A 24,564-nucleotide genomic window follows, 5' to 3' on the forward strand; every position below is an offset into this window, starting at 1 on the left:
AGTTTGGCGGGCAGCAACCTCCTTTGAAGAAGACCGCAGAGCCCACCTCACTGACAAAAGGCAAAGGAGGAAAAACCCAACACCCAACCCCAACCAACCAATTTTCCCCTGCAGCCGCTGCAACCGTGTCTGCCTGTCCCGCATCGGACTTGTCAGCCACAAACGAGCCTGCAGCTGACGTGGACTTTTACCCCCTCCATAAATCTTCGTCCGCGAAGCCAAGCCAAAGAAAAGATACATAGATATGCTCATTTCAAAAACAACTGAAGGCATTTCTCTCATGCTTGAGATCCTCCCAAACACATGTTGCAGGCATCACCATTAGCATTCATCATATTCACTTACTTCATGGGGGACTAGATAACTGCCTGCATCCTCAGCCTTTCTGTAAATGGATGAATTCTGTCGAACTTGAGCATCATGGGTGCAACCAGGCCAACCTACATACACATCTGTGAAGCTGGGAACACAAACATATGGAAAACCATAAGTGAAGTCAAATACTTATAACTCAGGCATGATACTTACTGGCAGTTGTGATCAACAACAGCTTGCAGAATAATGGAGTGCCTCCCTTTTTGATTGTAGTAGGCTGCTGGGTCATCGAGTGGGGCAATGATGGGAATATGTGTGGCATCGAGGGCACCAGCACTCATTGGATAGGCACCACCTTTTGCAAAAGCATTGATTGTCTCCTGAAGATGAACTCCACTTGTAGGTCAATGAAACATTTAGTGAGGGTCTCCCTCAACATACAGTGGAAACACCACACCAAAGAGAACACTAATTGATCAATACTCACAAGGGGTGGCATACTCTCACCGAGCCAGTGCATGTCAGATCTGAGGCTTTCAGCAGTTGGTGCTCTTATGCCTCAGCTCAGGCTTGAGAATCCCTGGAATAAATTCAAAAGTACTCTTGAGTATTTCTAAGATTCTCACACCACTCTTAATAATCATATTTTTCGAGTACTTCAACTAGAACACAGGCCCCTCCACATTCTTCTATTAAGCTGTCCAAAAGCATTCACAACCATTTGAGCAGAGCTCAGCTCATGGTTGAATTTGCGCTTACAGTGATTAGGAATGTGGCGTTGTGTGAAACTCTTCATCAGCCACAACTTCAGTGGGTAGCTGGGGACTTCAATCAAATGTGCAGGGATTTCCATGCCGTCAACAATCTTGGATACCCTCATCCACATTCTTCTATTATTATTCATCCATTCAAGATACCGCAAGATAAGGAGGTATCTTCTCCACCGGCTAATCAGCTCAGCACTCCTCAAATCCCTCCAAGTTTATCCGCAACATATCAATGAAATTATTCAACCTACAAGCAGGTGGACACTCAAGAAGGCTCCGTTATTGTCTGTACCAGCTTGTATATGAGGATGTTGATAAAACCTGTCTGTCCGGTGACATAATCACACCTTTCATGATAGACAAAGTGATCAAACTGACATCTGCCATTGTAGAAAAGAAGTTGATGTCACTTCCACATAATATTACATTACTTAGGATGCCTTGTCCAGAGATGACTTGTGGTAAATGTGACAAGACACAGTACGTGAAAATGAAAAATGTCTTCCTTAACCAGTTCACTGAATGGCCAATCTACTGGTTGGCCAGTGTGAAAAGGGCTGTTTTTGAAGTGTCAGAGAAGTTTCTGATCAGTGTAATAAGGGGATGATCAAGAGCCTGTTTGATGTGGTAGAATAAACTTCGTAAACCTTGAGGTACTGATCTTCTGTACCTTCTGCCTAAAGCTAACAGTGAGAAGAGGCTTTGACCATGGTGATGGGGGTACTTGTGATGTTGGCTGTCTTTTTGAGGCAATGCCTCATATAGATGCATTAAATGGATGGGAGGTTGGAGCCTGCCTATATTTATCTTCTGGAGCAGTTTGCATTCCTGGGCTGTTGAATTCCCAAACCAGACAGGAGTAACCAGTCAACATACTTTCCAGGCTGCACCTGCAGAAGTTTGATAGAGTTTTTAACGACTTGCCAAATCTCCTCAGACTGCTTATAGAGTGGAGGTGTTGATTGCTTTAATGCTGGCTCCAGGAGAGGTCTTCTGAAAGATGGGCTCCCAGTATGTTGAAAGTTCTAACCCTCTCCACCTCAATCCTATCCATAGGTATGTGGTAATCATATCAACCCAAATATAACAAAGCTTCAGCCTCAGGAGAAGACAATATCTCTGCTGAAATTCTGAAGCTCAATGGTGAAGAGCTTAGTCACAAATTCACCATCTCATCATTCACATCTGAGAAGATTAGGTTTACCTTGAGACTGAAGAGCTGCCATAACCATGACCATCTTCAAGAAAGGAGACAAGTCTGACTGTGGTACAGTCTCTGTTGACTGCCATGATTAAAGTTATTACCAGAGTCCTGCCAGTGGCCAAGAGCTGCTTCCTGAATCATTGTGCATTTCAATAATTGAGAAGCATGGTGGAGATGATCTTCACAGTATGACAATTTTAAAGAGAATGCACAGAGTGGTACCAGTCACTGAAGTCTAATTCCATAATTTATTACAGGTAGAACACTTCCTCAAATTCAGCTGCCAACAAAAGTTAATTTCCATGAAGTCATGCAAGCCATGACATTAACCAATAAACCTACAACAGTGCCAATCCATGCATCAGGAGCACAGAAGCCCCACATTACTCACAACCTGCAGCCCCATCCAACATCTCCTGTTCTGTTTATGGGTCTATGTTTCCACCTAAGAACCATTGAGTCCATTCTGCCATTCCAGAAAACAAGACATTATTGATCCTGAGATGCTGCCTACGAAAAGGAAGTCTGACCAAGAGGTGGCATGATTAGTGTAGTGGTTAGCACAAGCTTGTACAGCACCAGCGATGCTGATTTAAATTCAGCGATGTCTATAAGGAGATTGTACATTCTCCAGGTGTCTACGTAGACTTTTCCCAGGTCCTCCAGTTACCTCCCACCTACCAAAATGTAGGTTTAGATTAATTGGGTGGCACTTGTTTACTTAAATGGCTGGAATCAGCTTCTACTGTGCTGCAAATTTTAAAAAAATCAAATTCTTGCCACCATAGGGAATTAGTGAGAGAACTAAGTGCACAATTTGAAAACAATACGCAGTAGTGTTAAAGCAAAATGACTGAAAATTCCAGAAGACGAGAGATTTAATTTGTGAAAATAATTTTTTTTTTTCCAGGTAGGTTTTTTTTTCCAGATTTTAATCAGCTAAAATGAAAAATAAAGTTGAACTCTAGATACACATCAGTGCTGTGGATCACATTTGTTCCTGCATAGTTTTACACCTTTACAACATTAATTAAATAAATAGCTATTAAATTCAGAATAGCGATCACTTCATTTATATACATTCAGTGGGCTCTCAAGTCTTTCTGGTCTTCTACATTGTTACCAGGGTGAGATGGGGGGTGCAGTGCTTGAGGCCTGCTGGTTCAAAGATGTATGAGAAATCAAACCAGAAGTCTTACTGATTATAAATTCTGCCTGGCCAGCAGGAAAAAGAATTATAGGTTATATATGATGTCATATATGTACTCTGGCAATAAATCTGAGCTTTGAAATTGTGTAAGGTTTTGCTCGCGGTCTTGTTTAGGGTTATAATTCTGGCAGATCATTGACAAGAAATGGTGTCATGCTGTCTTTTCTTTGGTTACAAGTTATCTAGCCAAGCTATTCAGTTAAGGAATCTGCTGGTCTCAAGGCCTGCTTAGCCTGATCTGAGGGAAATGGAATTTTGTTGGAAACAAGGTGCAAATAAAAAGCTAGTAGCACCATCCAAGACCCAAAGTCACTGAATCGTGACCTGATTTTCAGCCATTTTGGTAGAACTCTACAAACAAGTGTGCAGTTACAGAAAGTCTATGGAAAGTCAATATTTTTTTCTTAACTGTGTTAAGAATATCAGCATGGTTGCCATTGGCTTATCCAGTCCATAATTCAGCTGGGACCAAAAGGTAAACCTTATCATTGTTTTGATCACAGCTAGTAAAATAAAAAAAAATTGGTGGCTTATTTATAGCTGAGTTATCAAAAGGATGAGAGATGATGGCTATAGTGGAGTCATAAGGAGATTGCAAACAGTATGCCTTTTTGAAGAATTTTGAGATAGCTCTAATCTTTCTATCCCATACAATGCATTGTAGGAGATGTTGTCTGATTCAAAGGAGCATATTCAAGGTTGAGGTCAAAGTTCTGCAGCCTGTGTCTATAGGGTTGTCTCCCAGGCTTCTTCTCAACAGGTGGTGTTCTCCAATTTCTGGTGTTCTATGCCAGTCCGCTGCTTCCTCGGAGTCTGTAACCCTTTGTGATCTGCTACCCAGCACAGATGCCTCTACCTTGGGCACATACTACTGTGGTTACAGGATTTAAAAAAAAAACAATGGCTCCTCTAACAGGCTGTTTAAAGCCTGTATTAGAGCTGTTGGCATCACGATGGGAAATAGGAAAATATCATTTCTTTTACATGCCAATTCAAGTCTGTCTGTCATGCATCCTTTTGTATAAAATACCCCATTTCAGCTCTGCAGAAGACAACAAAAGAAAAATTAATTTCTTTTGACACCAATATTGGAAATTGATGAGGAATGCTGGCAGTTCCATGCATCTATCTCCAATACTACTTCTTCCTTAATCTCAACATTATCCAGCACATAGGACTGTTCTATTCTGACCTCACCCTGATGCAAGATCCTTTTCTCTTGTGAATACTGAAGCAAAGTATTCATTTAGGACCTCCCCAACCTTCTCCTCCAGGGATATGTTACCTCCTTCATCCTTCAGTGGTCCCATCTTCATTCTCATCATCCTTCTGTTCTTCAGATATGCATTGAACCCCTTGGGCTTCGCCTTAATCCTACATACCAAGATCTTCTCATGCCCCCTTTGAGCTCTCCTAAGAACTTCCTTAAGCTTTTTCCTGGCTACCCTATTCTCATGAGTCCTTCCTGTTTCCTATAACTAATATATGCTTTCTTCTTCCTCTTGACTAGCTGCCTCACCTGTTTTGTCAACCATGGTTCCCTTTTCCTATCATATTTTCCCATTGCTAGTGGGACAAACCTATCCTGAACCCAGAACAAATGGTCCCTAAACTTCCTCCACATTAGTTCTGAGCTTTCACTCTTGAACATCTTGTTTCAGATTTACTCTTACTAGTTCCTGTCTCATCCCATTGTAATTCGCCCTTCCCCAATTAAACATTTTCCCATTTTGTCTGCTTTTATCCTTATCCTTAGCCAAGCTAAAGCTCAGGGTGTGTGGTAACTTTCTCCAAAATGCTCACCCACCAAGCGGTCCACCTCCTGACTAGGTTCATTACCCAGAATTCAAGATTCAAGTTTCAATTTATTGTCATAGTAAGAAAACAGTGTCATATTCGGCAGGAATTGCCTTCTCACCTCTGACAGTTTTTACAGTCAGACTTGTAGTCAGAGAGAGAAGCAAAAGAGAGTCCCCCATAGTCACCAAATGTCCATAGATTCACCTCCAGCACTTACGCAGCCTTTGCAGCCACACAGAGTCCAGTCCAAACCATTGGAATTGGATCCAGTATGGCCTCTGCTCTTATCAGCTGGTCCACATACTGTGTCTAAAACCCTTTTTGAACACACCTGACAAATTCAGCCCCCTCTTGCAGTCAGGAAGTTCCAATCAATAATAGGGAAGTTGAAGTTTCTCTTATCAACCTTGTATTTCCTGCATATTCCAAAATATGCCTGCTTATCTCTTCCTCAATGTCCCAAGAGTTATTTGAGCGGGGGGGGGGGGGGGGGGGGTGGTGTGGAGAGGTCGAAAGATGACTCTCAGTACAGTGATTGTTCTCTTTGTATTTCAGACTTCCACCTGGACCGACTCAGTGGACAGTCCCTCTGCAACATCCTTCACTTCCACCTACATCGACTCAGTAGACAGTCCCTCTGCAAGATCCTTCCCTTCCACCTGGACCGACTCAGTGGACAGTCCCTCTTCAACATCCTTCATTTCCACCTACATCGACTCAGTGGACAGTCCCTCTGCAACATCCTTCACTTCCACCTACACTGACTCAGTGGACAGTCCCTCTGCAACATTCTTCACTTCTACCTACACCGACTCAGTGGACAGTCCCTCTGCAACATCCTTCACTTCCACCTACACTGACTCAGTGGACAGTCCCTCTGCAACATTCTTCACTTCTACCTACACCGACTCAGTGGACAGTCCCTCTGCAACATTCTTCACTTCCACCTACACCAATTCAGTGGACAGTCCCTCTGCAACATCCTTCACTTCCACCTACACTGACTCAGTGGACAGTCCCTCTGCAAAATCCTCCATTTCTATAGTCGTGATACTATCCCTGACCAGTAATGTTACTCTCCCCCCCATCTCTTACCTCTCATATTATTCCTTTTAAAGCACCTAAACACCAATAACTGCATCAGCCAATACTGCCCTTCCTTCAACAGTAGTTCTGAGTACTGATCCATCCTCTAAGTTTATTTATTTTATTCCCTACTCCAATCAATATCATTAGCCCCTATGTGGACCGCGATATCCACCTTTTCCTCTTCCCTTTCCAGAATGCTGTGACGTCCCTGGCCTTTGCACCTGAAAGGCAACATACCATCTGGGAGCCTTGATTTCATTCACAGAATCTCCTATCTATTTGCATAACCATCGAATCCCCAATCATCATATTTCTCATCTTCCCCCTCCCCACCCGCCTTCTGAGCCGAGAAGCCAGTCTCTGCACCAGAGACATGACCACTACAACTTGTCCCTGGTAAATCATTCCCCCCCCCCCCACCCCACCAACATTATCCAAAATGATATGCTTATTGTTGAGGGGAAAAGCCACATGGGTGCTCTGTACTATCTGCCCAAGCCCTTCTCCTAACAGTCACACAGCCACCTGCCTCCTACACTTGGGGATCACTATCTCCCTGAAGCTCCTCTCTATCGCTGCCTCTGCTTCCCAATGATCCAGAGTTCTCCCAGCTCCATTTCCCTAATTCGGTCTCTAAGGAGCTGTAGCTGGATGTACTTCTTGCGTGTGTGGTCATCAGGGACAATTGTATCCCACATCGTGCATCCAGTGCATTCCACTGTCATAGCTGCTGACTCCATTAACTATTCTTGTTTAACTGCAAAAGTCTTAGCTGGCCTTACCTGACTGGAAACAAGTGGAAATCTCGTGAGCCAAAGCCTCTCACACACTGGCAGCTCTACACTGGCTGCTCTGCTTAAACTTCCCCTCTTTTTACTTGTCACTTCGACCAATCACCGTTGTGTTTAACCCTTAAATTGCCCTCCACTCCCTTTTAAAATGCAATTTTTTTTCAAGGTGGATTAATATCATATATTTACAATGAATTATTGGATTTAAGATCAATGGCTGGATTAGGAATGATTGTGAATGAGATTTGAATATAACCTTTTCAGATGAGAACTTGATTAATGATTCTTAATTTTGTGGAAAGTATTGCCTTTTGCAATTTAAGGTGGTACATAGAAAACACATCTAAACTTCAACTATCTCAGTTTTATGCAGATATTGATCAATTATGTGTGAAATGCACAATTTTTGAAGCTTCACTGATCCACATGTTTTGGGAATGCTCAAATTTAGAGAGTTTTTGGAAAGACATTTTCCAAACTTTATCCATGAATTTTAAAATCAAAATAGAGCCTTGTCCTTTAATTGCTCTGATTGTTTTTTCGCGTGAACCAGATATAGCTCTGTCTGCACTCAGGAAAAGGTTTTACTTTTTAACTACGCTGATGGCCAGATGAGCAATTTTACTGAAATGGAAGGATGATTCTTCACCTACCCATGCAGAGCAGTTACATAATGTAATGTCTTACTAAAGTTTGGAGAAAATTAGGTACAATATTAAAGATAGAAAATTTCAATTTGTAAAGATGTGGAGCCCATTCTTGGAATACTATTATAGTTGGAAGAATTAAGAACTCTGAAGAGACCGGGAGTTCGCCACCTGATGCCTAGAGGTCACTATCTAATTCCAAACTTCCTTTTGATTAGAGGGAGGCAGTAGATTAGTTTTAGTTTTATAGGTTTTCTTTTTATCTTTTTTTAACCCAAATAATTAGGAAAATGGATTTAATTATATACATTAAGGGTATTTTAATTGCTTTGTTTTTCATATGAACTGGCTAATGTTATAGTATTCCTTCTAATTTTCTTTACATGTATATGAGATGACTGGTTATATATCTCACTGAATATTGTATGCAAGTTTATACATTAAACTCAATAAAAATGTTTTAAAAAGAAAGAAAATACACTTACCAAAGGTTGGTTCCCGACACTTGCTGCTCTCACAATGGCCTGAGTCCCTTCATGAAGTTATACTTAATTCAGGTTGACATAATTTTGGCATTGCCCATAATTTGCTGGACCACACTTGGTTTATTTTCTGTAAACTTAGTCATTCAGAACTCTGCTGCCTCCTATAAAGTTTTCCATCCATCTTGTACATGATTGATTAATTCCTAAATTTAATTTATTTCCTGCTAACCACGATGCCTTTAATCTGACATCCAATTGTTCGGAAATACTGATGGTGTGTCTGACCTACACATGAATGTGAGCTGGAATTCCAAAGTGCAAAGTGGGTTTGCAGCCAGAGCCAGTTGTCACCTCGGACTAATATTAAATGTATTCAGTAAAGTTTTCTCAAACAGTAAGTAGATTATCTTAACCGAAGGGCAGAACAATAGACCTCTTGGGAAATGAAGCAGGGCGAATGACTGAGAGAAGCACTTTAGGACCAGCGAGCACAAATCCATTAATTTTTAAATAGTTGTGGCAAAAGAATAGGACTGCTTCACAAGTTAAAGTGCTAAATTGAGGCAAAGCTCATTTTGATGGGATTAGACAGGAACTTGTAAGGTTGATTGCGAGAGGATGTTTGCAAAGGGATACTTAGCCAGCGAGAGAGAGGATTTTAAAAGAGAGAAATAGAGAGTTCAGAGGAAACGTGGATGAGGGTCAAAGTGCTTGTATACTTCCTGCTCACTTTAAATACTGGCTCCTCTGTGATCTCACCTTCTGGCTCAGCCTACTATGCGGTTGTGATAGTACAGACCTATCACCAATGTATATAGTTACAGTATCTAGAGTGTAATGACTGTGCTTACAGCGATTGGCTGAGAGCTTAGCCACGCCTGCTGTCTGGGCCTTAAAGGGTTGTGTCCCTAGCCAGGTCGGATCATTCCGGACTGGTCGGCCACCTGTTAAGAGCTCCTGTCTTTTGCTAATAAAAGCCTTGGTTTGGATCAACAAGTCTTTGCTTCTTTCAACGAGCTCTACAGCGGTAGCTTGTCAAAAGAAATGATACATTTCACTTGGACAGTATCTGTATCCCTCCCTTTGTCAATCTTCTTGTTCATCAATTTAAAAACTTAATTACATTCATGAGAGATGATTTACCATGCACAAAGCCATGCTTACTACCCATAATCATTCCTTGCTTCTCCAAATCCAGATCGATCCTGTTTCTTGGAAATCCTTTCAGTAATTTTCTCACCGCTGACGTTAGACTCATTTGTCTATAGTTCCTGGCTTGTCTTGCAGCCCTTATATTAAGGCACAACACTAGCCTCTCCGGTACCTCATCTATGGCCAAGGATGATACAAAAATCTTTGCCAAGATCCCTGAAATCTCTACCACTTCTACCCCACCAGCCTTACAATATCCCAGGATAGATTTGATTAGGTGCTCCCAAAACATCCAACTTTATAGACTCCTTTCAAGTTCTGTTGATATATTTTAGATCATCACTGTTCTCTTTCCTGAATGCCCTTGCATGTATGATTTAAGACCTCACTCATTTCCAATGACTTAACATAGAGATGACGATACGGGTCCTTAAAGTGACTTATTTTCTCTTAAAATGGTCATAGAATCTCTTGAGTTCTCCTTTTTATTGGTCTCTCTTACAAGAATCAGTGCAGGGTAAAACCTGGTAATTACAGACCTGTTAGCCGAACTTGAGTATTAGGGAAATTGTTGGAAAAATTCTGATTGACAGGATTAATAACTTTTGGGAAGGCTAGGACTAATCAGAGATAGCATGCTTAACTTTGTCAATGGCCAATCTTGGCTGACCAATCTGATTGAACTTTTGAGGAGGTAATAAAATGTCTTGATTCGGGCCATATGTAGATGAGGTTTACACAAATTTCAGAAAGGTTCCACTTGGGAGACATGGTGGCCAATGAGCTTGTTTTTGTGCTACATGATTCTAAATAATATGGCATATGATGTTACATGAATTTACCAAAGGTATATCCTCTTAATTCTGCATTTTACATCACTTGAAGCTTAACTCCTGAAATCTCTCCCTTTCACTCTCTACACAGATGGCCAAATTGCTTTGTAAATTGTTTGTACACTACTCTTTCAAAGTTAAATTTTATTTATTCTTGAATTGTCAATGATTTTGGACAAAAATTACCATAGTAACTACTTAGGATTTTCTGCCGATAAGTCCTTGCAGCCTAAACCCTTTCTTTGAGTTCTCTCTGCTTATAATCCCAATTTAAAACACGTGAGTATTTGATTGGCACATCCTGCCCATTTGTACTATTTATTACTCCTTGCTTGATGTAGGCATGTTCCTCCAACCATTGGGAGAACAAAGGTGATTTGATGGAAGGGTTTGAGTTTGTCAACAGTCGAAAACATAAATAAATATTTCCCCACATATTCATACAGTTCAGGTCTGAGTTCAAAGTTCAGATTTATTGTCAGTACATATATGATATCAAATACCCTGAGATTCTTTTATTCCTGCAGGCGAGGCAGAATTTCTACTTATCAGTAGTGCAAAAAATTATACTCAAGTAAAGATACATATAGAAAAGAAAGAAATGTAAACAAGAAGGAAGTGTAAACAAACTGTTAAGTACAGAAAATAAGTATTTAATAAGAAAGAATGTGCAAAGTAAGAGTCCTTAAATGAGTCTCTAATTGAATTTGTTGTTGTGGAGTCTGATGATGGAGGGGAAGCAACTGTTCCTGAACCTGGTGGCGGGAGTCCTGTGGTGACTCCAGTAGTGAGAACAGCATATGTCCTGGGTGGTATGGATACTTGATGATTGCTGCTGCTCTGTGATGGCAACATTCCATGTAGGTTTTCTCAATGGTGGTCAGAGCTGTGATGTACTGGGCTGTGTCAATCAGCTCCCTGGTTTGGTTACACTGAATGCAAGGTTGTTAGTACACCATTCAGTCAAGTTTTCGGTCTCCTTCCTAAATGTTGACTCATCAGCCCCTTTTATGCAACCCACTACCATGGTATCATCACCAAATTTGTAGATGGTATTGTCGTACTGAGCCACACAGTCATAGGTGTATAGCTAAGAATACAGCCCTGTGGTGCTCCAGTACTGATGGTGGTGGTGACAGAGCTAGATGCAGCAGAGTTACTTTGATATTTAAGTAATTTGTTGTGACTTTGATGATGTCATCCAGCATGGAGCTAGAAAAGATGATGTGTTTGTGTGAACAAATATTTTAGGATTTCTTTTTTGGTTTGCAGCCTGTTTGATACGTGAAGCACTAATACTGAATGCCCTACAATACCATGGGATATGGTAAAATTTTTGGTTCATAATGAGTAATGTATATATACTAAAAGTATCCAACTACAAGTCCTGAGCACTGTGAAACCTCATTAGTAACAGCTTATGGTAAAATTTTTGGTTCATAATGAGTAATGTATATATACTAAAAGTATCCGACTACAAGTCCTGAGCACTGTGAAACCTCACTGGTAACAGCTGTCCAGTAACAAAAACACCAGACAACTATTACCATGTGGCGGCCCACAATTGCAGAGATCGGGCTGGCACATCGCGTGGCAGCAGTTGCGGACAGAGATCGCTAAAGTGATTCCCAGGACAACGAACCGGTGGGGGTACAAGATGGGGCACCATCAGACCACAGCCATAAAATTGTGTTGATTAAACTGCTCAGCTAAACAGACTGGGGAAGAAGGGCATTCATATGCATGGATGTTTCCACCCGCTATTGTTATTCATGTGACTGACTCAATCAATCAGCAAAAACGGCGGGAACAGTATAAAAGCAGCCTTTCCAGCTCTAATAAAGGAGTGAGCTTAACCTGCCACATTGTGTATGTGTGAGTTTCTTTGTAGAGGTCGGCTACAATTGGTGACCCCGACGGGTTTAGACGGCATCTAAACCCAGTGACGGATAACGAAGTAGCAGTCAGCGCAGTCGGCCTGAAGCTTCTGACCTTCTGGACAGTTCGACCCGGCATGTGGTTCGACCAAGCAGAGGTTCAGTTCTAGATTCAGGGCATCACAGCAGAGACCACCCGGTAATACCACGTGGTCAGCGCCCTAGATCCTCAGACTGCAGACAGAGTGGGAAACTTTATCCACAGGCCATCATCGAAAGGCACTTAGACTGCCTTTAAAGAGCTATTAACCGAGACATTCGGACTCTCATTGCGAGAGCAAGGAGCACATTTGCTCCACCTGGATGGGCTTGGAGACAGATCCATGTCAGCACTCATCAATGAGATACTAGCCCTCCTGGAAGATGAGCACTCCGGCTTCATGTTCAAGCAGGTGTTCCTGGAACAGATGCCTGAAGACGTCCAACTGCTCCTGGCAGATGCAGATTTCACTGACCCCCGGAAAAAACACATCATGGGCAGACATACTGTAGAAACAGAAACAGAAGTGCTCGGCTACTGTGGGACTCGTAAAGAAGTCCAGCAATCGGACCAGAGCAGTCCCAAGCAAGGAACAGCAGAGGAGAAGTCAGGAGCAAGTCCAGTGACAGATCGTGCTTCTACCACCGGAGATGGGGCACCGAGGCCTGCCAATGCCAGTCCCCCTGCGAGTTCCAGGAAAATGACAAGGTCAAGTCGTCGCTGATGGCCATGACGGCTGGCCACCAAGAGAGCCTCCTGTACATCTGGGACCGCCTGTCCGGCAGACACTTCCTGGTAGATACAGGAGCAGACATCAGTGTGATGCCCCCGACAGGGTTGGACACTAGGCGCAGGCTAGTGGAACCCATGTTGAGGGCTGCCAAAACAGCAGTATAAGGACCTATGGCACTCGTAGGGCTGAGCTGCAGTTCGAGGGCAGTCACTTCTCGTGGGAGTTCATGCTGGCCACAGTGGAACAACCATTCCTCAGAGCGGATTTCCTGTGAGCCCACAGCCTCCTAGTGGACCTTAAGGGTAAACGACGACCACACCGAGACCTACTAGATCATTGCATTGAGGGGCACTAGGTTTCCGGCAATGCACCTGGACTCTGTCCACAGCTCGGAGGATGAGTTCTCCAAGGTGCTAGCGGGATTCCCGGCAATCCTTTCCCCTCAGTTCACAGTGGAGATGCCTCGACATGCCGTCAGACATCACATCCTGACCAAGTGCCCACCTCTCCACGCAAGGGTGAGACGACTTCCCCCGGAGAAGGTCCGACTGGCCAAGGAGGATTTCCGTAAGCTTGAGGAGTTGGATGTTGTTCAATGATCAGACAGCCCATGGGCCTCGCCCCTGCACATGGTGCCTAAGGCAACTGGGGGCTGGAGACCACGTGGCAACTATCGCCGGCTCAACGAGGCCACCACCCTGGACTGTTACCCCATGCCACTCATCCAGGATTTTGCGGCAAAACTGCACGGGGCAACAATATTCTCAAAAGTGGACCTCGTGCGAGGATATCACCAGATCGTGGTGCATCCTGATGACATCCCTAAGACGTCCATCATCACTCCATTTGGGCTGTTTGAGTTCCTGAGGATGCCATTCAGGCTCACAAATGTGGCACAGACATTCCAGCGACTGATGGATGCAGTAGACCGAGACCTGGATGGCACTTTCATCTACCTCGACGATATCCTCATAGCAAGTAGAACCCGCCAGGAAAACCTTCAGCACCTCCGAAATCTCTGTAGTTGTTTGCAGGAGTTTGGCCTCACCATCTACCTAGACAAATGCCAGTTTGGCCTGAACACCATCGACTTTCTGGGCCACAGGATTACAAAGGACAGGGCCACACCACAGCCCGACAAGGTAGAGGCCATCCGCAGCTTCCCAAACCCAGTACAACCAAAAGTCTGCAGGAGTTCATGGGGATGATAAACTTTTATTGCAGGTTTATCCCAGCAGCTGCCCTAGTGATGCGTCCTCTGCTCATCCTGATGTCCGGCAAGGAGAAGGACCTGACCTGGGACAACGAATCCGCACGTGCATTTGTGGAAACCAAAGAAGCCCTGGCCAAAGCTACACTCCTGACCCACCCCAGACCAGATGCACCCACACCCCTCACAGTCGATGCCTCAGGAACAGCGATTGGTGGAGTCCTGGAGCAGCAGATAGAAGGAAGTTGGTACCCACTAGCTTTCTTCAGCAAACATCTGCGGCCCCCTGAACTAAAGTACAGTGCTTTAGATAGAGACCTGCTGGCGCTGTACTGAGCCATCTGCCACTTCCGGTACTTTCTTCAGGGAAGGGCGTTGACGGCTTTCACGGACCACAAACCACTGACTTTTGCCCTGGCTAAAATCTCTGACTCCCAGTCAGCCTGCCAACAGAGAAACTTGTCTTACATCTCGGAGTACACCACCGACGTCCAGCTCATCTCAGGCAAAGACAATGTGGTCGCGGATGCTTTGTTAAGACACAGCATCCACTCCCTGGTCAAAGGGCTGAACTTCGCAGTACTGGCAGAGGCACAGCAGCAGGATGACAAAATCCCACAGTACAGGACCGCTGTCACAAGCCTTCAGCTTCAGGATGTTCCAGTCGGCACAGGTACTACCACCCTCTTGTGCGATGTGGCCACCAGGCAGGTTCGACCTAGTATCTCAACAGCATGGAGGCAATGAGTTTTTGACTACATTCACGGACTGGCACACCCATCCATCAGGACTACGATCCGGCTGGTGCCCAGCAAGTATGTGTGGCATAGATTGCAGAAACAAGACTGGGGGTTGGCCAAGGTGTGTACACAGTGCTAAACAGCCAAAGTACAGCGACACACCATTGTCCACCCACAGTCTTTTGAGCCAACAGAACGCAGATTTGACCACATTCACATGGACATAGTGGGACCCTTGCCAGTCTCTCAGGGTTTCCGCTACCTGTTCACAGTAATCAGCTTCACTCGGTGGCCAGAAGCAATTCCCCTGGCCGACACATCCACCAGGTCCTGTGCCAAAGCACTCCTCTCGTCCTGGCAAGATTCGTACTTCCACAGCCACATCATTTTTGACTGAGGCGCACAATTCACCTGCAGTTTGTGCACCGAATTGCCAACCTGTGGAGTGCTCAGCTACACCATACGATGGCATACCACCCGCAAGCCAACAGCATGGTGGAGTGTTTCCACAGGCACCTCAAGACCGCCCTCATGACCAGACTCAAGGGCTCCAACTGGGTGAACGAGCTACAATGCGCACTATTGGGCATCCGAACAGCACCGAAAGAAGACCTCCACACATCCTCTGCTGAACTCATCTACGGAGCCCTACTCACGGTTCCATGGGATTTTGTTCCACAGACCAGAGGACAGCAGGAGGAGACAACCACCTTCCTGGAAAGGCTGCGCGAAAAGGTCGGTAGCCTGGCTCCGATCTCACCCTCCAGACACAGACAAGCCAAGTCCAAAATCCCCAGAGAGAATCCCATCGTTCACCACTGCAGAAGCCATACAAAGATCCCTTTCAAGTCATCTGGAACAACAGAGCCACCTTTGAGCTGGACATTGGTGGTGAACTAAAGGTCTTCACTACAGATAGACTCAAGCCTGCCCACACAGACCCAGCAGAACCCATGGAGTCACCAACACCTTGACGCAGAGGCAGACCACAAAAGACTTTGGGGACTATGCCTACGAACACTATAGACTGTAACGCCAGTTCTGGGGGGGAGGTCATGTGACAGCACACAACTGCGGAGATCGGGCCGGCACATCGCGCGGCAGCAGACACGGACAGAGATCACTAAAATGACTCCCAGGACAACGAACTGGCAGGAGTAGAAGCTGGGGTAGCATCAGACCAACAGCCCTAAAATGGCATTGGTCAAGCTGCCCAGCTAACTCAGCAGAAACAGGCTGGGGAAGAAGGGCATTCATATGCATAGGTGTTCCCACCCGCTATTGTTATTCATATGGGTGACTCAGTCAATCAGAAAACGGTGGGAACTTGAACAGTATAAAAATAGCCTTTCCAGCCCTAATAAAGGAGTGAGCTTAACCTACCACACTGTGTGTATGTGTTTCTTTGTAGTGGTTGGCTACAACCATTCATTTTATCAGAAAAAATTGAAATCTAAAATAAAAAAAAGAAATAATAAATGAAAGTTGCTTCTAATATTAATCAGTGTAACCACTTGTTTCTTATACCTCTTCTTTAATGTCTTATATCATTCAAACAAATGCCAATTCAAGCTGAAGGAATGGTATTTCATCTTTCATCTTGGCACAACGTTGCCATTGGGAGTTGATGATCAACGAATTGAACAATTTCCAATAACATTTTAGTTTGTATCTAGTAGGTTCTGATTAAGGGTCATCAACCTTTAAGTAACTTGGTTTTCTTCTCTTCATGAACCCACTGGGAATTGATTGGATTTTTAATATCAGATTTACAGCAACTGCTATATCTTGTCTCTCACAGTTCCAGCTCTTTTTTTTCCCCCTCTCTTCTCAGTAATTGTATATACATATTTTCCTGACTTATCAGCTCCAATTATCACCCTCTCTTAGTCAACACCATGTCTCTTTCTTCACTACAATCTCCCTCTATACTTCAGCTTAAAATATGTTTGATCTATTACCTTTCCCCGTTCAAATGAAAAATCATCAAACTGTTTTCTCACTACTGATGCTGTTGTTTCTTACAATAATTTCAGCCCCTTTGCTTTTATTACCCCTTACTTCTTGCCACTGAGCTAATTTTGTATCCAATTTATTGTTTTGTATTGGATAAGATTGAATTGCTTTGATGAGATTACCTTGTGGAAATTTTTCTTAAAGCTTTCTAAAAATCCTTTTGCCCACGTTGACCTTTTATGTTACTTCCTTAAAAAAATTCAATCCTGAAGGAAGCTGCAAATTAAATTTTGGCTCCAAGTTAAATGTTTCTTCAACCTATAAGTTCACCGGAGGCTTAATCAAACTGGCTCGGGAGGTTCTGAGGGACGTCACAATGAGGTGATGTCATTTGGAACGCACGGAATTTAAAAAGCTGCATGGAACTACGTCGGATCATTTTCTCTTTCTTCATTTCGCACTGGGACACGGTTGCTACATTGGTGACCCCGACGGGCCCAAACGGATTTTGGACCCAACATGGACAAAGCAGCGATTTCACTCAAACTGCCTGTCTTTTGGACCATTTAACCTGAAGTTTGGTTCGGGCAGCATGAGGTGCAGTTCCACATTCACAGATAGAAGTTGATGCCACTAAATACTATCATGTAATAAGCTCTCTCGATCAGGACAAGGCCAGTCGAGTAGTGGATTTCCATCAGGATCCACCAGTTCTCAGCAGGTATGAAGCCTTAAGGGCCCTCCTTCTCCAGATTTATGGTCTCTTACGATGCAAGTGAGCTGCATGGCTTCTCTATGTCGATGGCCTCGGGGACCCCACCCCTTTGGGGTTAATGAACAATAGGTTGGCACTAGCAGTTGTTTTAAGAGCATATGCCAGAAGTCATCTGCCTCATGTTGGCTGACGAGGACTTTCACAACCCTTGAATAGTGGCCACCCATGCAGACATTCTGTGGCATGCAAAACAGTAAGGCTGTGTCGCACCCAAAGTCCCAAGCTCCACGAGTACTGGTAACGAGGAGAATCATGTTTCCGTGACAATGGCTACGGCGACTGGCCACGGTAACAGCCTACTCTATGTCTGGGATGAACACTCCCTGCGCAAATCTCTGGTTAACATGGGTGTGGAGGTTAGTGTCCTTCCTCCTTCAGGCTTTGACACCCATACCAGGAGCGTGGGTCTGGTGCTCACTGTGGTAAATAAGAGTTTGATTCGTACGTATGGCACATGGACTATACCACTGAAATTCAACAACTCTAAGTTCACATGGAAATTCATTCTTGCTGCTGTGTCCCGACCATTGGTGGGTGCCAACTTCGTCAGAGTCCACTCATGCATGGTGGACTTAAAATGGAGCTGGTTGGTGAACACCATAATGTTCCAGATTTTTCGCCTTGGAAAAGCCAAACTACCAGCCCCAAACCTAGACACCGTGGAGTTCTCAAACAACAAATTTTCCAAACTTCTTGTGGAGTTTCCGGACAGTTCTCCACTGTCACACCCAAACATGGTGTCACACACCACATCCTCACCCAAGGTACTCCTCTACACACCTGAGCCCAACACTTGCCACCTGAAAAGTTGCAGCTTGCAAAACATGAGTTACACAAAATGGAGGGAATTATACACAGGTCTCATAGCCCATGGTCTTCCCCATTACATATGATGCCCAAAGCCACAGGAGGCTGGAGACCTTGCAAGGATTACAAGCATCTCAACGACACTACCACTGCAGACTGCTATCTTTTACCCTATATACAGGGCTTTACAGCTAATCTTCATGGGGTCAGGATATTTTCTAAAATTGACAGTGCATGGGTATCACCAAATACCTGTAAACCCAGAAGATGTGCCCAGACCGCCATCATAATACCATTTGGCCTCTTCAAATTTTTGAGAATGCCTTTTTGGCTCAGAAATGCTGCACAAATATTCCAACGATTGATGAATGCAGAGGGGCATGGCATGGACTTCCTTTTCATATACTTGGACAACATACCCGTCACCAGCCACTCACACAGAGAGCACCTGCAGCATCTATGTTTACTCTGTCACCGCCTACAGGAGTTGGGGCTAACTGTGAACCCTGCCAAGTGCAAATTCTGGCAGTCCTCTATTGAGTTCTTGGGATATCAGATCAGAAGCCGGGGTGTTGTTCCATTGCTAGCAAGGTGGAAGCCATCCTCAAATTCTTGAGGCCTGATACCATTAGTGGACTCCCAGAACTTATGGGGATGGTCAATTTCTATCATCTCTTTCTACCCCCTGCAGCTCATATTATGAAACCCCTCTTCAACCTCATGTCCCGCAATGCCAAAGAACTTGAGGGAACAAAAGGGACAATGGTAGCATTCCAGCAGACCAAAGACACACTAGAAAAGGCGACATTGATGGTCCATCCACAAATGGATGCATCAACTGCCTTGACAATAGACGAATCTGACACAGCAGTAGGTGAGGTCTTGGAACAGTACACTAATGGACAATGGAAGCCTCTAGTGTTTTTTAGTAGACCCCTCCACCCTCTGGAAATGAAATACAGCAAATTCGATGGGGAATTGCGGGTGCTGTACCTAGCAGACAGATACTTACACTATTTTTTTGAAGGCAGGGACTTCACGGTTTTTACTGAACACAAACCGCTAACGTTCGTCTTCATAAAGGCATTAGATCTCTGGTCAGCCCGCAGCATTGCCACCTATCTTATATATATTCAAGTTTTCAACCAGGATTAAACATATAACATATAACATAACATAACATAACAATTACAGCACGGAAATAGGCCATTAGGCCCTTCTAGTCCGCACCGAACCAAACACCCCTTTCTAGTCCCACCTCCCTGCACAGTGCCCATAACCCTCCATCTTCTTCTCATCCATATACCTGTCCAACCTTTTCTTAAATAATACAATTAACTCCGCCGCCACGATTTCTCCCGGAAGATCATTCCACATGGCTACCACTCTCTGAGTAAAGAAGTTCCCCCTCATGTTACCTCTAAACCTCTGCCCCTTAATTCTTAACTCATGTCCTCTTGTTTTAATCTTTCCTCCTCTTAACGGAAATAGTCTATCCACATCCACTCTGTCTATCCCTTTCATAATCTTAAATACTTCTATCAAATCCCCTCTCAACCTTCTACGCTCCAAAGAATAAAGACATAATCTGTCCAATCTCTCCCTATACTCTAGATGCTTAAACCCAGGTAACATTCTGGTAAACCTTCTCTGCACTCTCTCCACTCTGTTTATATCCTTCCTATAATTAGGCGACCAGAACTGCACACAGAACTCCAAATTAGGCCGCACCAACGTCTTATACAATCTCAACATCACCTCCCAACTCCTATATTCCATGCAATGATTGATAAAGGCCAGCATACTAAAAGCCTTCTTCACCTCCCTATTCACGTGAGTTTCTACCTTCAGGGAACGATGTACCGTTACTCCTAAATCTTTCTGCTCTTCTGTATTCCTCAATGCTCTCCCATTTACCACGTATGTCCTATTCTGATTCTTCTTACCAAAATGAAGCACTTCACACTTATCAGCATTAAATTCCATCTGCCATTTTTCAGCCCACTTTACTAAGCAGCCCAAATCCCTCTGCAATCCTTGAAAACCTTCTTCATTATCCACTATTCCACCTATCTTAGTATCATCTGCATATTTACTAATCCAATTCACCACCCCATCATCTAGATCATTAATGTATATAACGAACAACAATGGGCCCAATACAGATCCTTGAGGCACACCACTGGTCACCGGCCTCCAACCTGACAGACAATTATCCACTACCACTCTCTGACCTCTCCCTTTCAGCCAATGTTCAATCCATTTGACTATCTTAAAATTTATACCTAAAGACTGCACCTTCCTAACTAACCTTCCATGTGGTACCTTATCGAAGGCCTTACTGAAGTCCATATAGACAACATCCACTGCGCTACCCTCATCCACATTCCTAGTCACCTCTTCAAAAAATTCAATCAGATTGGTCAAACATGACCTTCCTCCCACAAATCCATGTTGAGTGCTCCTGATCAGACCCTGTCTATCCAGATGTTTATAAGTACTATCTCTAAGAATTTTCTCCATTAATTTACCTACCACAGACGTCAAACTTACAGGCCGATAGTTGCCAGGCTTCCTCCTTGAACCCTTTTTAAATAACGGAACCACATGCGCAATGCGCCAATCCTCCGGCACTATCCCCATATCTAATGACATTTGGAAAATTACCGCCAGAGCCTCTGCTATTTCCTCCTTCACTTCTCTCAATGTCCTGGGGAAGATCCCGTCTGGTCCCGGAGACTTATCCACCTTTATATTCTTCAAAAGCCTTAAAACTACACCTTTTGTAATCTCTATATTCCCTATATTTACCCAATTTGCTTTTTTTATCTCACATCTCCCAATATCCTTCTCCTTAGTGAATACCGAAGAAAAGAAACTGTTCAATATCTCCCCCATTTCTCTAGGCTCCACACACAGTTTTCCGCTCTGATTTTCTAAGGGACCAATTTTGTCTCTAGCTTTCCTCTTACCATTAACATATTTGTAGAACTCTTTTGGATTAGTTTTCACCCTGCTTGCCATAGTTTTGTCGTACCTTCTTTTAGCTTTCCTAATTCCTCTCTTAAGATTCCTCTTACATTCAATGTATCTTTCAAACATCTCCTTAACTCCATGCTTCTTATATCTAATGTACACCTCCCTTTTTCTTCGAACCAAGTTTCCAGTATTCCTTGAAAACCACGGCTCTCTCAAACCTTTTGCCCCTCCTTTTAACCTAACAGGAACATAAAGCTTTTGCACTCTCAAAATCTGATCTTTAAAAGACTTCCATCTCTCTACTACATCCTGCCCATAAAACAAATTGTCCCAATGCACACCCTGCAAGTCCTTTCGCATCTCCTCAAATCTAGCTTTTCCCCAATCAAAAATCTCAATCCTTGGCCCTGATTTCTCTCTTTCCATAATGACATTGAAGCTGATGGCATTATGATCACTGGACCCGAAGTGCTCGCCAACACTAACCTCCGTCACTTGACCCATCCCATTTGCCAACAGTAGATCTAACACTGCTCCTTCTCTGGTCGGCACCTCTACATATTGTTGTAAAAAACTATCTTGCACACATTTCACAAACTCTAACCCATCCAGTCCTTTCACAGAATGTGTTTCCCAATCTATATGTGGAAAATTAAAATCTCCCATAATTACAACCAGCGGTTGCAAAATAAGAATAATGTGGTGGCTGATGCGCTGTCCCACTCCTTCATTCAAGTCGTCCCTTCTCTGGGTGTAGACTACGTGGTGCTTGCCAAAGCTCAGCACCTGGTTGACAAACTCCTGGCTTATAGTACTCCTGCCACAAGCCTTCAAACCAAGGATGTAGCCTTTGGACCACAAGGTGCCAATCTCCTGTGCCATGTTTCCACAGGTTAGCCTCACCCTATCATCCCTGCTGCGTAGAGACATTGCATTTTTGATGCTATTCATGGACTGTCCCACCCCTCAATTTGAGCGACAGTCCGCCTGATAGCTGACAAGTTTGTATGGCACGGAGTCAAAAAGCAGGACTCGTACTGGGCAAAGACGTGCATGGACTTCCAATCTGCCAAAGTGCAAAGTCTCATGAAGGTGCCGCTTCAGCCTTTCCAGCCACTGCAGGGCATATTTGACCACGTTCATGTCGACATTGTTAGCCCACTTCCGGTGTCTCAAGGGTCTAGGTATTTGTTAACAATCATTGCTAGATTCACTAGCTGGCTGGAGGCAATTCCTATGACAGACTCATTGACTGATTCATGCGCTGGAGATTTTATTTCTGCCTGGGTATCTCAGTTCGGCCTACCCACACAGGTCATCTCCAACAGAGTCCTACAGTTTTCCTCCGCACTCTGGGACGTTTTGTCGTGATTGCTGGGAATGCAGCTCCACCACATGACAGCCTACCACCCGCAGTCGAAGAGCCTGGTGGAGAAGTTCCAAAGGCTGCACTGATGGCCTGCCTTCAGGGACCTGATTGGGCAGACAAACTACTTTGTATCCTCCTGGGAATAAGAATGACACCCAAGGAGGATCTCAGCTTCTCATCGGCCAAGTTGGTTTACAGAGCCCCGCTCATTGTACTTGGGGAGTTCGTGCCCGTTACACGCGAACAGGAGGTGGCACCAACTGAAGTCTTAGGCAGACTGCAGGAGCAGCTTGGAAAATTGGCCCAAGATCCCCCATCAAGGCATGGAACAATGACACCCTTCATCCCAAACGAACTCCAGGACTGTGAGTTTGTGTTTGTGCGTAGAGGTTCACACAGACCACCCTTACAGAGGCTGTATGAGGGCCCCTTCAGAGTGCTACAAAACAATGGTATAACTTGTGTACTGGACATTGGGGGGCATCCAGAGATACTTACAATTGACTGTCTTATCACCGGTCATCTCGACCTTGCCACAACCTCTGATGCAAAGGCACAGATGACTGCCCATTGCCTGTCTGGGGTGGGGGGGGGGGGGGAGGCGGTGCATGTAGCGGCTGACCAGAGGCTTAACGGAACTGGCTCAGGAGGTTCTGAGTGATGTCATGAAGTCACAATGCGATGACATCATTTGGAACGTGCAGGGTTTTAAAAAGCTGTAGGTGATTGTTTGAGAAACAACTTTTACTGAACTTTGACTCGACTACGTCTGATCATTTTCTCGTTCTTCCTTTCGATTGCGACACAGTTGCTACACATTGATGAATTAGGTCCTGTTTTGTTCCCAGGATCCCTAAAGCTCTGACTTATTTTGCACACTGGACTTCAATCAGTATTTTTAAAAGTCCCTCTAGAATTCAAGTTAAAAAGAACAAATGGTAAAAGTATGTTTGAATTGTAGTCAAGAAATAATTGCTCTTTGTCATTTTATGCCATATGATCATAGAATTATGGAAAAAAAATCAACATTCAAAGAGGCCATTGAGTTTATCATTTCTGTGCCAGTATAAAAAATCCACTTTGATGCAGCCATCTACCTGCATCCTGAGTACTTCTTCAGGAGTGCCAAAAAGCAGGCTTAATAAAAGAATTGGAAAGGGGGAAGGGCCCAGGCTAACAGGTGAGGGGCAATATGTGAATACAGGAAGGAAGATGGAAAAAAAGCTGAAAAGTGACAGGGAGAGGACAGAGGGCTAAGAGAGGTAGTTCTCTGATAGGGAGTGGGGGGGTGGGGTCAATGGAAAATTGAGGTCGATATAGGTGCTGTCTAATTGGGGACTGGTGAAATGTAATGTAAGGTGTGGTTCCTCCTCTTTGCAGGTCACCTCAACTGGGCAGTGCACAAGGCTGTGGACAGACATGTCAGTGAAGCAATAGGGTGTGGAACTGAAGTGATTGGCCACTGGGTGGTCCTTCGTTGCAACAAGCCCTCTGCCCTACTGTCATTTCTCATTTTCTCACCTGTATTATCTCTTATCTGTTAGCATGAGTTCCTCCCTCTCCCCACACCTTTTTATTCTGATGTCTGTCCAATCTTTACTTCCGAAGAAAAGCTCAGATCCAACGCAATGACTGCCTTTCACTTTCTGTGGGTGTTACGTGAACATACTGATTTTCTTCAGCACTTTTGTATATTGCACACATATAGTCCTCTCTGAATATGATCATATAAGAGCATTTAAGTTTTCAAATTGTGCTACTTGTGAAGAACTGCAGATCAAGTTA

The 24,564-nt window shown here is 44.1% G+C and overlaps 1 long non-coding RNA gene across 1 annotated transcript; it reads right to left on the minus strand.

Annotated features, from left to right (window-relative positions):
* Positions 1-381: 381 nt before the first annotated feature.
* On the minus strand, positions 382-23,361 carry LOC138736902 (uncharacterized). Its single transcript, XR_011340650.1, has 3 exons — positions 23,278-23,361; positions 803-895; positions 382-460 (listed from the first exon to the last, which is right to left on the minus strand). It is a non-coding gene; the product is annotated as an uncharacterized lncRNA (long non-coding RNA).
* Positions 23,362-24,564: the final 1,203 nt, after the last annotated feature.

The sequence above is a fragment of the Narcine bancroftii genome, chromosome 6 (genome assembly GCF_036971445.1).
Source record: "Narcine bancroftii isolate sNarBan1 chromosome 6, sNarBan1.hap1, whole genome shotgun sequence".
Lineage (NCBI taxonomy): Eukaryota > Metazoa > Chordata > Chondrichthyes > Torpediniformes > Narcinidae > Narcine > Narcine bancroftii.